General features: G+C 36.3%; 1 pseudogene; it reads left to right on the forward strand.

Moving 5' to 3' along the window:
* The first annotated feature begins 7,418 nt into the window (after positions 1 to 7,418).
* On the forward strand, positions 7,419 to 7,537 carry LOC120595264 (uncharacterized; annotated as a pseudogene).
* The last annotated feature ends 4,966 nt before the right edge of the window (positions 7,538 to 12,503 follow it).

Consider the following 12,503-nt stretch of genomic DNA (forward strand, 5'->3'; position numbering starts at 1 on the left):
CAGTGCCGATGTTGGCATTTAAGGCAGCCTGATTTATGTTTCTGTTAACAGTTCACCTTTCAAGTTTCAGTTCACAGATTTATTTGGTTGGGTTGGGTTGGGTCTGTGGGTTTGGAGATTTATTTCCCTTATTTCCTAATCCAGAACTGCAGTAAAACTTGTCATGCAGGATCTAATTGTTTTGTAGGAGTGATTTTTGAAGAATGTAAGGTTGTACTACCCTAATTGGAAGTCTTTCATTCAAGGTTATTATTTTTGTTTTTAACATCAATGTCCACAGGAAATTTGTTTCATTGAATAGGACTGATTTGGCATGTTATTTCTGCCTTTTCAAGCACCTACGAGAATATCATGAATTCTAGACTAGTCTTTCTTCCAAAGGAAGGCATGAAGGCACTTATTTAACAGAATACTACATGACATATATAGCAAATATAAAGTAGGTATTTCCAAACCAAGGCATTCATCAGAATTATCTGGGAAACTATTTAAAAAATATGAATACTAAGCTTCCACTCATGGCAAGTTTGTTTCAATAAGTCTTGCTAGCAACTCACCATCCCCATCTGCTGAAAACTTACTGTGGGAAAGAAGAAAAAGAGCCTAAAGGCCTAGAGAAGGCATACATACTGAAGGTCTCGACCTAGAAGGAACACACAAGTTCTCTGATTCCATTGAAGAGAAATGAGCCACATGGCCACACTTAACTATAAGGAATCCTAGGATGTGGGGTAAGGCTAGGCAGCCATGTGCCTGGCTAAAATTCCATCACCATGGAAAAGGTGGAGAATGGATACTTATGCAAGTAAGATTAAGAAACTAGCCCTTTAGTCTAAGACCACCATCTCTCATTTGGACTAGTTACCTGATCTCTCTTTTTCTGCTCTAAATCACTGTATTACATTCCCCACACAGCAGTCAGAGTAATTCATTATAAATATAAATCAGATTGTTTCATTCATCTGCTCAAAATTCTTTATGGCTTCTCCTCTGACCCAGAATAAAACCCAAAGTTCTTAACATCGCCGACAAGCCATACCCCATGTTGCCTCTGACCACTGCGCAGGCTTTATTTCCTCTCCCTTATTCCCATTGTTTTCCCTGCTCCAGCCACAGTGGCCACTCTGCTCTTTCTTAAGCATGTCAAGCAAGATACCACACCTCAGAACCTTTGCACTTGCTGTAAATAAGAAGCCCATCAAGAGAAACTCAAGAGAAAACATATTACAGGCAGAGGAAAGGTCTGGAACAAGTCAGACGAAAGTAAGACTGACATGTCTAAAGAATCAAAAGATGTACAGTGCGGATATAGCAAGTAAGAAAGGCAGTAGGTGACAAAGATGGAGAGTTGGGCCAGGGCCAGGTCCTGTAGGACTCTGGATTGTACCAGAATACAATGATGGGAAATCACTGAAGATTTTTAAACAGGAGAGTGACATTTTCTATTTTAAGTTATAAAAGAATTGTTCAGGCTGATGTGTAGACAGTGGTCACAAACCTGGAAGCAGAAAGATAATTAGGATGGCTTGCTATTACTCATTCAAATGTCTGCACCTATTCTTAACTAGTCTTCTACTTATCCACACAAATTCTCTGTCTCATTGCCTATTTCCTCAGGTATAATCTCATATATAAATGAATGAATGAATGAATTTGTATCTTAACATTAATACACCATAGGAACTTATTCACATTCAATAAACATTTAATGAACATTAAAAAAAAAAATCTGCGAGGCACAATGTTCTGCTGTGGTTAGTACAAATATAATCAAGTCACTCTCCTTGAGTTTAAGTTTTTAGTTCATTAAAGAATATGTTCCATATATCTGTAACTAAAACACCAGCAAGAAAGAGTTACAAGGATGTGGTTCCATAGTGTAGCGGTTAGCACGTCTGCTTTACACACAGAAGGTCCTGGGTTCACACTCCAGTGGAGCCATGGTCCATGGTCTATGGCCATGCCACCCTGAACAAGCCTGATGTCCGATCTCAAAAGCTAAGCAGGGTCGGGCCTGGTTAGCACTTGGATAGGAGACCACTTAGAAAGACCAAGTGCTGAAGGCATAAATAATAATAAATTAAAAAAAAAAAGAGAGAGTTACAAGTTAAGTTCTATGGAGAGTTCAAGGAATGGATGACAATTTCCAGGTGGAGAAATCACAAAAGATGTCATACTTGAATGGAGTAAGACTTGAATAAGTCAAAATGGTCAGGAAGGGCATTTAGGTCTATGAACATATATTGACTTAGAATCTTGCAGCAGAAAGAGAAATTAAAGGCCATTTAGTCTAAAACTGAGTTTCCATGAGTATAATCAAATTATAGCATTTCATGGCCAAACAAATATTCTTTTAACTTCACATTTTCCCAATAAACCTTAAATGCAATTTGGTAATGAGATTACAACCTTAAAGAACCACAAATTCTGGTGTGAGCTGAATTATGACTGGACCAGTAATAAAAATACAAAATAATAGTCTTGGAAGAAAAATGTCTATTAAAGTCCTCTCTATAGTTTTTCCCTGAAGGTTTCTGGTTCTCTTCCACCTGTCCTTCTCTAATTCAAATATAACCTACTTTGATACTAGTACAGAGAAAGCTGAAATTTAACTTCTGCTTGTCTTAGAAGCTGAGCTAAGTCAATAATAAATCTATACTTTGGAATTTTGTCTATTTGAACATTTGTAACCCTTTAAAAAAAAATCTTGGAAGTTTTAGAGTAATAAAGAAAAATCATCATAATACTCACTAGAGAGAAAAAAAATAATTGATTTTTAAACTTATGGTTGATGAAATACATAGAATATGTTCAACAAAAGATTTATGAGTTACTACAGATGAGCTGAAAGGTGGAATCATGCTCCCTATCTTTATAAGAATGGCTTAGAAGAGTCTTTAATCTTCTAACACAGTGTCTACTTTATAATCGGCTTTTGGTGAATATTTGTTAAAAGGATGAGGCTTCTGCTACTTTCCCAATGCATTTCCTTTTTTAAAAAATACCCTCTATCCAGTTCACTCATATTCTCATATCTTTCATGAGATTGTTTTCCATCTGCTGCTCTCATAGTCACCAGCAGCATTAGCAGTTCACTGGGAATAGCTATTGAAAAGCCCACCGAGATGTGTGGATTGATGAAGCTCAAAATGAAATGACTCAGATCCACTCAAAGGCAAGTTAAAATAAAGGGTGATCATGGTTTGGAGTAGTCAATTATCATTGGTAGCTGGGACACTAACTTCCGGGAGAAAATTGGAACCGTGACCTGCCAGCTCCTACCAGCTGGAACTAAGTGTATACAAATAGAATCACACTCCACTCCTTGCCTGAAACCCTAAACAATTTTAGGCTCACATCCATGCTAAATGCAAGGGCAGCTCCAGAGAACATTGTGAAATGGGTTCTTGCTCTTTGGTGCTTTATTATCCTTTACTTTGCTTCTCCCTTAGGAGATTTCTCTGCCCAATTGTTTTTTTCTTCAGGCCAACTATGGGATTTCCAGAGCCGCCTGTCCAAGGTGAGTGGACCTCTCCTTTGGCCATATAAAGGCACATAATCATTGCTAGAGAAAATGCAATTTGCAGGTTGATTTCCTTGTATTCATCATAACCTCTATTTCAAAAGGAAAATAGAAGTCATCTCCCCTCCTGCCATGAAATATATACTTACCTGCATATACATGCTCATCAACTCCTTTCCTACCATTTCAGTATAGAGTTGTAGTTAAGACCATAGAATTAAACTACAAAAGCACAGCTATACCACTTACTGGCAACGTGATTTTAGCTTCTCTGGGCCTCAGTATCCTCAGGAGTAAAATGGTGGTAATTTTAGAACGCACCTCATTGTGTTGTTGTGAGCTTACAAGGGAAAAGCCAATAACCACTATGATAATTAATAAAGCAAGATCTAAATTTACTTGAAAGACAAGGGAACTTGTACTAGTAAAGAGGTTCACTGGGGGTGGGGTATTCTATAAATAAATGAAGGGGCCGGGGGCTTCCCAGTGGTTATACTAATTAAGAATAAAAAGTTTACACTCTGGACAGAGAAGAATGACTGTACAGGTCTACAGAAGCCCACTCTTTATTGGTCAAAAATTTTTTCAGTTAAATTCTATGAGAGTCTGACATAAACATTCACAGAATTCTTAGTCATTTTTCCAGCTTCCAGTGGTTAGAACCAGTTATAGTGAAACACAGCATTCAGTTTTGGTACTTCGTAAGCAAGTGATATTTTAAGTAGGAATGTACCCTTATTCAGATGATTAAGTTATTTAATCCACATAAAGCATATAGAATACTGCCTGGCATATAATAAGCCCTCAATAAATGTTAATTTATTATTAATTACTAAAATATTTTGAATCTTATTCTCTCTTACCATCTCAGGTATTTCACTCCCAAATTTTCAGCTCTCTCCATCTCCACTGGATCATTCTCGTCAGTATTTAAATATATTCTAGAACCTCCATATGTAAAGCCTTCTCTTTTACTTAGTAAAGATAAAGATGAAAACTTAAATTCAATGGTGAAAAGATAAATTGATTTTATAAATAATTTTGGGAAACTGGGTAGCCATCTAAAAATAAAACTAATGTTGTATCAACACCTCCCACTTTACATCAGCAAAATTTCCTATTGGGTCAAAGATTTCAGTTTAAATAATAAAATTATAAATGTGCTATAAGAGATCATGAGGCCCTAAAGCTTCCACCAAAAAACTTAGAACTGATAAATGCAGTAAAGTAGGAGGACACAAAACCAATTTCCAGAAATTGGCTGCCTTTTTATACACCAATAATGAACTATCAGAAAGAGAAATGAAAAAAAAAATCTCATTTATGATTGCATCAAAAAAAAAATACCCAGGAATAAATTTAACCAAGGAAATAAAAGACCTGTACTTGGAAAATTATGACATGAAAGAAATTGAAGAAGATACAAATAAATGGAAGCATATACCATCCTCACGGGTAGGAAGAATATCGTTAAAATGTTCATACTACCCAAAGCAATCTATAAATTTAATGCAATCTTTATCAAAATACCAATAATATTTTTTCACAAAACTACAACAAATAATCCTAAAATTTGTATGGAACCACAAAAGAACCCTAATAGCCACAGCAATCCTGAGAAAGAAGAACAAAATTGACTAATATAAAATAATATTGAATGTCAACACTAATTGAAAAATAAAATATTTTTTAAAAAGATGAAGGCATCCTGCTACCCGATAGCCAACTATACTATAAGACTATAGTAATCAAAGCAGCATGATACTGGCATAAAAATAGACACATAGATGAATGGAACAGAATAGAAAGCCCAGAAATGGACCCATGCCTATATGGTTATTTAATCAATGACAAAGGAGGCAAGAATATACAATGAGATAAAGACAGTCTATTCAATAAATGGTGTTGGGAAAACCGAGAAGAAACATGCAAAAAAAAATTAAACTGGACCATCTTCTTACATCACATACTAGAATAAACTCAAAATGGATTAAAGACTTAAATATAAGACCTGAAACCATAAAACTCCTAGAAGAGAATATAGGCAATAACCCTCTGACATTGCTCTTAGTAATATTTTTTCTGATATATCTCCCCAGGCAAGGGAAATAAAAGAAAAAATAAACAAATCGGACTACATCAGACCAAAAAGTTTTTGCACAGTAAACTGTCAACAAAACAAAAAGACAGTCTACTGAATGGGAGAAGATATTTGCCAATAATACATCTGATAAGGGGTTATTATCCAAAATTCATATTAAAAAAAAAGGAAGGAAGGAAGGAAGGAAGGAAGGAAAAAGGAAGGAAGGAAGGAAGGAAGGAAGGAAGGAAGGAAAAGGAAGGAAAGGAAGGAAGGAAGGAAGGAAGGAAGGAAGGAAGGGAGAGGAAGGATGAAGGGGAAGGATGGAAGGAAGGAAAAGGGAAGGAAGGAAGGAAGGAAAAGGGAAGGAAGGAAGGAAGAGGAGGAAGGAGAGCTCAGCCTACAATTCACCTGTGCAAGCTCCCCAACAATCCAATTAAAAAAAAATGAGCAGAGGACCATTCCTGAGAGGGACAACCTGAATGTGTGGGACACATGTATGAATCCCATCTAAATCATCTCAAAGAATCCTAAGTCGCCTTCGAGCAGAGGCCCTTCCCTCCGCCTGAGTGGGATGATGGCTATCATCAATAAATCAAAAAACAATGTTGGCAAGTATATGAAGAAAAAGGAACCCTCATGCACTGTTGGTAGGATTGCAAATTGGGCAGCCACTATGTAAAACAGTTTGGAGGTTCCTCAAAAACTTAAAAATAGAACTACCATAGGACCCAGCAATTCCACTTCTGGGTATTTATCCAAAGAAATCCAAAACACGAATTTAGTGAACCCCTATGTTTACTGCAGTGCTATTTACAATAGCTAAGATATGGAAGCAACCTAAGTGCCCATCAATAGATGATTGGATAAAGATGATGTGGTACATATATACAATGAAATTACTCAGCCATAAAAAAAAAAGTGAAATCTTACCATTTGCAACAACCCCTAGAGGGCATTATGCTAAGTGAAATAAGTCAGACAGAGAAAGACAATACCATATGATCTCACTTATATGTGGAATCTAAAAAACAAAACAGAAACAGACTCACAGATACAGGAAACAAACTTATGGTTGCCAGATGGGAGGGAGGTTGAGGGGAGCTGAGTGAAAAAGATGAAGAGATTAAGTATAAATTGGTAGTTACAAAATAGTCATGGGGATGTGAAGTACAGCATAGAGAATGCAGTCAATAATATTGTAATAACTATGTATAGCGCCAGGTTGGCACTACACTAATTGGGAGACCACTTCATAAATTATATAAATATTTAACCACTATGCTGTACACCTGAAACTAATATAAAATAATATTGAGTGTCAATTTTAATTGAAAATTTTTAAAAAGAAAGGATTTCGAGAGCAATAATGTGATATTTGATTCAAATAAACAAACAAAAAAGAAATCATGAGGAAATTCTTTAATAAACTCAGTGGAAAAAGCCTCTCTATGACATAAAGCTCACACCCATAAACAAAAAAAAATTATAAATTTGACAAAATTGAAAATCAAATATATCTGCAAAGTAAAAGCCACTATAAACAAATTCCAAAGACAAACAACAAACTGGAAAATATATTTGTAAAGTTATATTGCGAAGCTCATTTTCTTTTAATATACAAAGATAGCATGCATAAAGTGCTAAGAAAAAAGACCAACAACTCAATTTTTTCAAATGGGCAATCCCCAAAAGAGGAAATACAAATGTCTCTTAAATATGAAAATGTTCACTCGCAATAATTAAAGAATGCAAATTAAAATTATCTTGAGGGGGAGGTAGATGGTGTAAAAGGGGTCAAAATTGTGGTGACAAATCTACGGCCATGCCACCCTGAACAAGCCTGATCCTGTCTGATCTCGGAAGCTACGCAGGGTTAGGCCTGGTTAGTACTTGGATGGGAGACCACCTAGGAAGACCAGGTGCTGTAGGTCTAAAAAATAAAAAATAAGGGATTGTAAGCTGACAAGGTCCTTGCAATCTGTGAGATAAACCAAGGGTTGCCTTGCCTAAAAATAAATAAATACATACATATATACATACATACATTCATACATACATACATACATACATACATAAATATATAAATACATAAATACATAAATAAAAAGAATGAGGCTGGAGGCATCACTCTACCTGACTTCATATTATACTATAAAGCAACAGTAATCAAAACAGCATGGTAATGGTAAAGAAATAGACACACGGACCCATGGAACAGAATCGAGAGTCTAAAATAAACCCATATTTATATGGGCAAATAATTTTTTTAAAAAACGCCAAAAATATGCAGTGGAGAAAGGAAAGCCTCTTCAATAAGTGGTGCTGGGAAAATTGGAAAGCCACCTGCAAAAGAATAAAACTAGACTATTGTCTATCATCACACACTGAAATTAACTCAAAATGGATTAAGAACCTGAATATAAGATCTAAAACAATAAAATGCATAGAAGAAAACATAGGAACTAAATTCAAGGACTTTGGGCTCAAAGAAGATTTTATGAATTTGACCGCAAAGACAAAGGAAAGGGAAGTAAGAGCAAAAATAAATGAATGGGACTACATCAAACGAAAAATCTTCTGCTCAGCAAAAAAAACCATCAACAAGATAAAGAGACAACCATCTGAATGGGAAAATATATTTCCAAGCAACACCTCCGATAAGGGCCTAATATCCGATAAGGGCCTAATATCCAAAATATACAAAGAACTCATACAACTCAATAACAACAAAAACAATCCAATCAAAAATTGGGCAGAGGACCTGAACAGACATTTCTCCCTAGAGTACATACAAATGGCCAACAAACATATGAAAAAATGCTCAACATCTCTAGCTATTAGAGAAATGCAAATCAAAACCACAATGAGATACTATCTCACACCTGTTAGAATGGTTATACTCAACAGGACAAGTAATAACATATATTGGAGAGGATGTAGAGAAATAGGAACCCTCATACACTGCTGCTGGGACTGCAAATTGGTACAGCCACTATGGAAAGCGGTATGGTGGTTCCTTAAAAAACTAAGAATTGACCTACCATATGATCCAGCAATCTCTCTACTGGGTATTTACCCCAAATACTTGAAAACTCATATTCAAAAAGATATTTGCACACTGATGTTCACAGCAGCATTATTCACAGTTGCCAGGACATGGAAGCAACCGAAGTGTCCTACAATAGATAATTGGCTAAAGAAGCTGTGGTACATATATGCGATGGAATATTCCTCAGCCATAAGAAGATATGAAATATTTCTATTTGCAACAACATGGATGGACCTTGAAGTAATCATACTAAGTGAAATAAGCCAAAGAGAAAAGGTTGAAAGTCATATGATATCACATATGTTGGATATAAACCTAAAAGCAACAAATGAACAGGACAAACAAATAGAGACTCATGGACATGGACAATGGACTTGTGGTTACCAGAAGGGACGGGAGCGGGGGGAGAGGAAAAATAAAAAAAATAAAATGTTAAAAATAAATAAATAAATAAAAATATCATATAAAGGTAAAAAAATATTGTGGTGACAGAAAGAAATCTAAGTATGGGCCGCGAACACACAATGCAATATATATATGACTTACTGTTGAATTGTACACTTGAAACTTATTAGATTTTGTTAACCAATGTCACCATAATAAATAAATAAATAAATAAAATTACCTTGAGCTATCTTTTTTCACTTATGAGATTAGTAAAGGTCAAAAGATAGATAATAAAGACTCTTGATGTGGTTATAGGGAAAGAGGCATTTTCATATTGCTGATGAGAATGTAAATTGTTACAACTATGTAGGATAATTAGGATCCACCAAAATCAAACTACTTATATCTTTTGACCCAGTAAATTTTACTTTGAGAAATTTATCCTGTTACATGCACATATACTTCCAAATTACATACACGTACTTCTCCAAAATGACACATGCATGAGGTTGTTCACTGCAACACTGTTTTAAATGAAAATATTAGAAATAAAGGAGAAATGAAATTATCCAAGATAGGTTCAAAGTAGAAGAGAATTTAACCTGTAATGTCCATATCCACAGACCATGAAATACTACTTCACACCTGCTAGAATAGCTATAACAAAATGAATGAATGAATGAATGCATGCATGCATGCATGCATGCATGCATGCATACATACATACATACATACATACACACACACACACACACACACACATTAACAAGTGCTGACAAGTATCTGGAGAAACTGGAACTCTCATGCATTGCTGGTGGGAATGTAAAATGATGTAGCACTGTGGAAAACAGTTTGGAAGTTCATCAAAAAGTTAAAAATAGAATTACTGTTTTCTAGCTATTCCTCTCTTAGGCACATAACCAAAAGAAAACAAAACACACAAAAACATATACATGAATGTTCATAGCGGCATTATTCATAATGGCCAAAAAGAAGAAATAATCCTAGTGTCTAAACAAAATGTGATATAGCCATACAATGGACTATTATTCAGCAATAAAAAGGAATTGAGTACTGATACATGCTACATCATTCATAAATCTTGAAAACATTATTCTAAGTAAAATAAGGCAGACACAAAAGGCCACATATTATATGATTCCATTGATATGAAATATCCAGAATAAGCAAATCTATAGAAACAAAAAGTAGATTAGTGATTGCTAGTGGATGTGAGGAAGAGGGCATTGGAAATGTCTGCTAACAGATACGGGGTTTCTTTTTGAGGTAACAGAATGTTCTGGAATTAGGTAGTAATGGTTGCACAAAATATAAATATGCTAAAAATCATTTAATTGTATACTTTAAGATGCTGAATTTATGTTATATGAATATTTCATTTAAAATATCGCAAAAAAATATTTTCGGGGAAGGGAGTGGGGAAGACAATTAGCAAAACACAGCTGCTACATTCCTCACTTCTCTAACTAGTTACAAAGCCGAATTTGAGAATCATGGCTTCTTTCTTCTACTACTCATTCCACATTTCCCCGGCCCTCTGCCAGCACCTCAGCTCAGTGAGGTTCTTTACCTGATACGGTGTTATGGACTGAATGTATGTGTCCCCCCACCAAACTCACACACTGAAATTCTAACCTCCAAGATAATGGCATTAGGAGGTGGAGCCTCTAGGAGGTGATTAAGTCATGAAGGCAGAGCCCTAGTGAACAGGGTTAGTACCCTTATAAAAGAGGCCCCAGAAAGAGATCCCCCATCCCTTCCACAGCAGAAAGACTGTGCATGAACCAGGAAGTGGGCTCTCACCAGATACTGAATCTTGGACTGCCATAATCTTGGACTTCCCAGCTTCCAGAACTGTGAGAAAAAAATGTATCCTGTTTACAAGCCACCTAGTTATTTTTTTGTAGCAGCTCAAACAGATTAAGACATAGTCTGAACCTCATTCCTCATATTCAAACCTCGTTCTTTTAGTATTTCAGTCTTTGAGGGTCTTACCTTGATGAATTCCCTAGATTTCAAATAAAGTCCATTTTCTCATTGTAAATTGAGATTCAACACCCCAACTAGTAGAGTCACCATTTTATCTGCCTCTTTGAAGTCAGAACAAAGCCTGGCTCGAGTCCTCATTTTGATAAAAATAGGTACAGGAATGCATGTGAATAATACTATGTAGAAATCAAGCTCAGACCTTGAATGAAAGTCAAAATATTGATTGAAAATTGTAGTCATAACCATGAATTCAGCTTATTCATTTGATATTTAAAATTTCCAGTAATTATTTATGCCCCCACCCCAAAAAAAGTCGGGGGAGGGTGGCAAAAATACCAGAGGAGGTCTCGATTTTCATTTTAACAAGACTGCCTGACTATGTTCCCTGGAAAAATATTTCTCCCTTGGGCACCTGGACTTCCAAGCTCGCTTATTATGGTGATAGAAAGGGAAAATGCTGAAAGTAAATTGTAAGAAATAATGAAAGAGGCCATTCCCACCTCTACCCTTTGGTTCTTGAACCTCTGGATTCTGACTATAAAGCAGACACCACCATAGAGTGGTCCCTGGGTTAAGGTATATACCACATTCTCTGGAACAGCACCTCGACTTTCAGTGGATCAGTCCATCATTCTTTTAAGCTAGCTGCTTTTGGGTGATGGGAGATATGGTAAGACCAATAAATTCTCAGAGCATGAGTCCATTGTTGTACGCCTTTGTAAAGTGCATGATTCTGGTCAGGGTCAATGTTAAACAGTGTACCATGATAAAGGATAAAACTTTCTTTAATTCAACAAATGCTGGAAGAAGCAATGTGAGAAGGAAAAGCAAATCCATAACTTGAATATATATTTATCCATTACAAATAAAGTGCTGCCCGCTCCATGGTAAAAGGGATCGCATGGAATCAACTTGCCACCAGGTGCCTAGCTGACCCCTCCAAGGAACGGTGCCACATTAAGGGATCACCCTGGGTCTCTGCTACTGATAGGTTTAGCATTCAAGCTGTGGTGACAGCCAGATCACCCAGATGAGAGTAAGACCCTGCTGTCACAGTCATGCTATACTTTGTCTCATTGAGCAAGCAAGCCATTTGCCCATATTTACATTCAACTGGTACAGTGATCAAGGCACCCAACTAGGCAGTTACCATAACTTTCTGGGAGATAAGCAACATATCAGGGATTATATGGAATAGGACAAATCTCCTTGGGGTAGCATGGCCAACTGTTGAGATAGTTAATCACTAACTGCTCATGGAAGTCCCATGAAGTCCTCAGCAACAGGAGACCTCCTGGAATAGAATTTCTTTGTTGTTATTAATGAGCTGAGAAGAGTTTCCCAGGAAGGGAAGACTCTATTGAAGAGAAGGCTGATCCAGCAGTCCTGATACTAGTGCAAGCTTTCAGTGATCACTGAATAATTTGCATGCTCAGCCTGACAATTTAGTA

The sequence above is a fragment of the Pteropus medius genome, unplaced genomic scaffold (assembly GCF_902729225.1).
Source record: "Pteropus medius unplaced genomic scaffold, Ma_sr-lr_union100, whole genome shotgun sequence".
Classification (NCBI taxonomy): Eukaryota; Metazoa; Chordata; class Mammalia; order Chiroptera; family Pteropodidae; genus Pteropus; species Pteropus medius.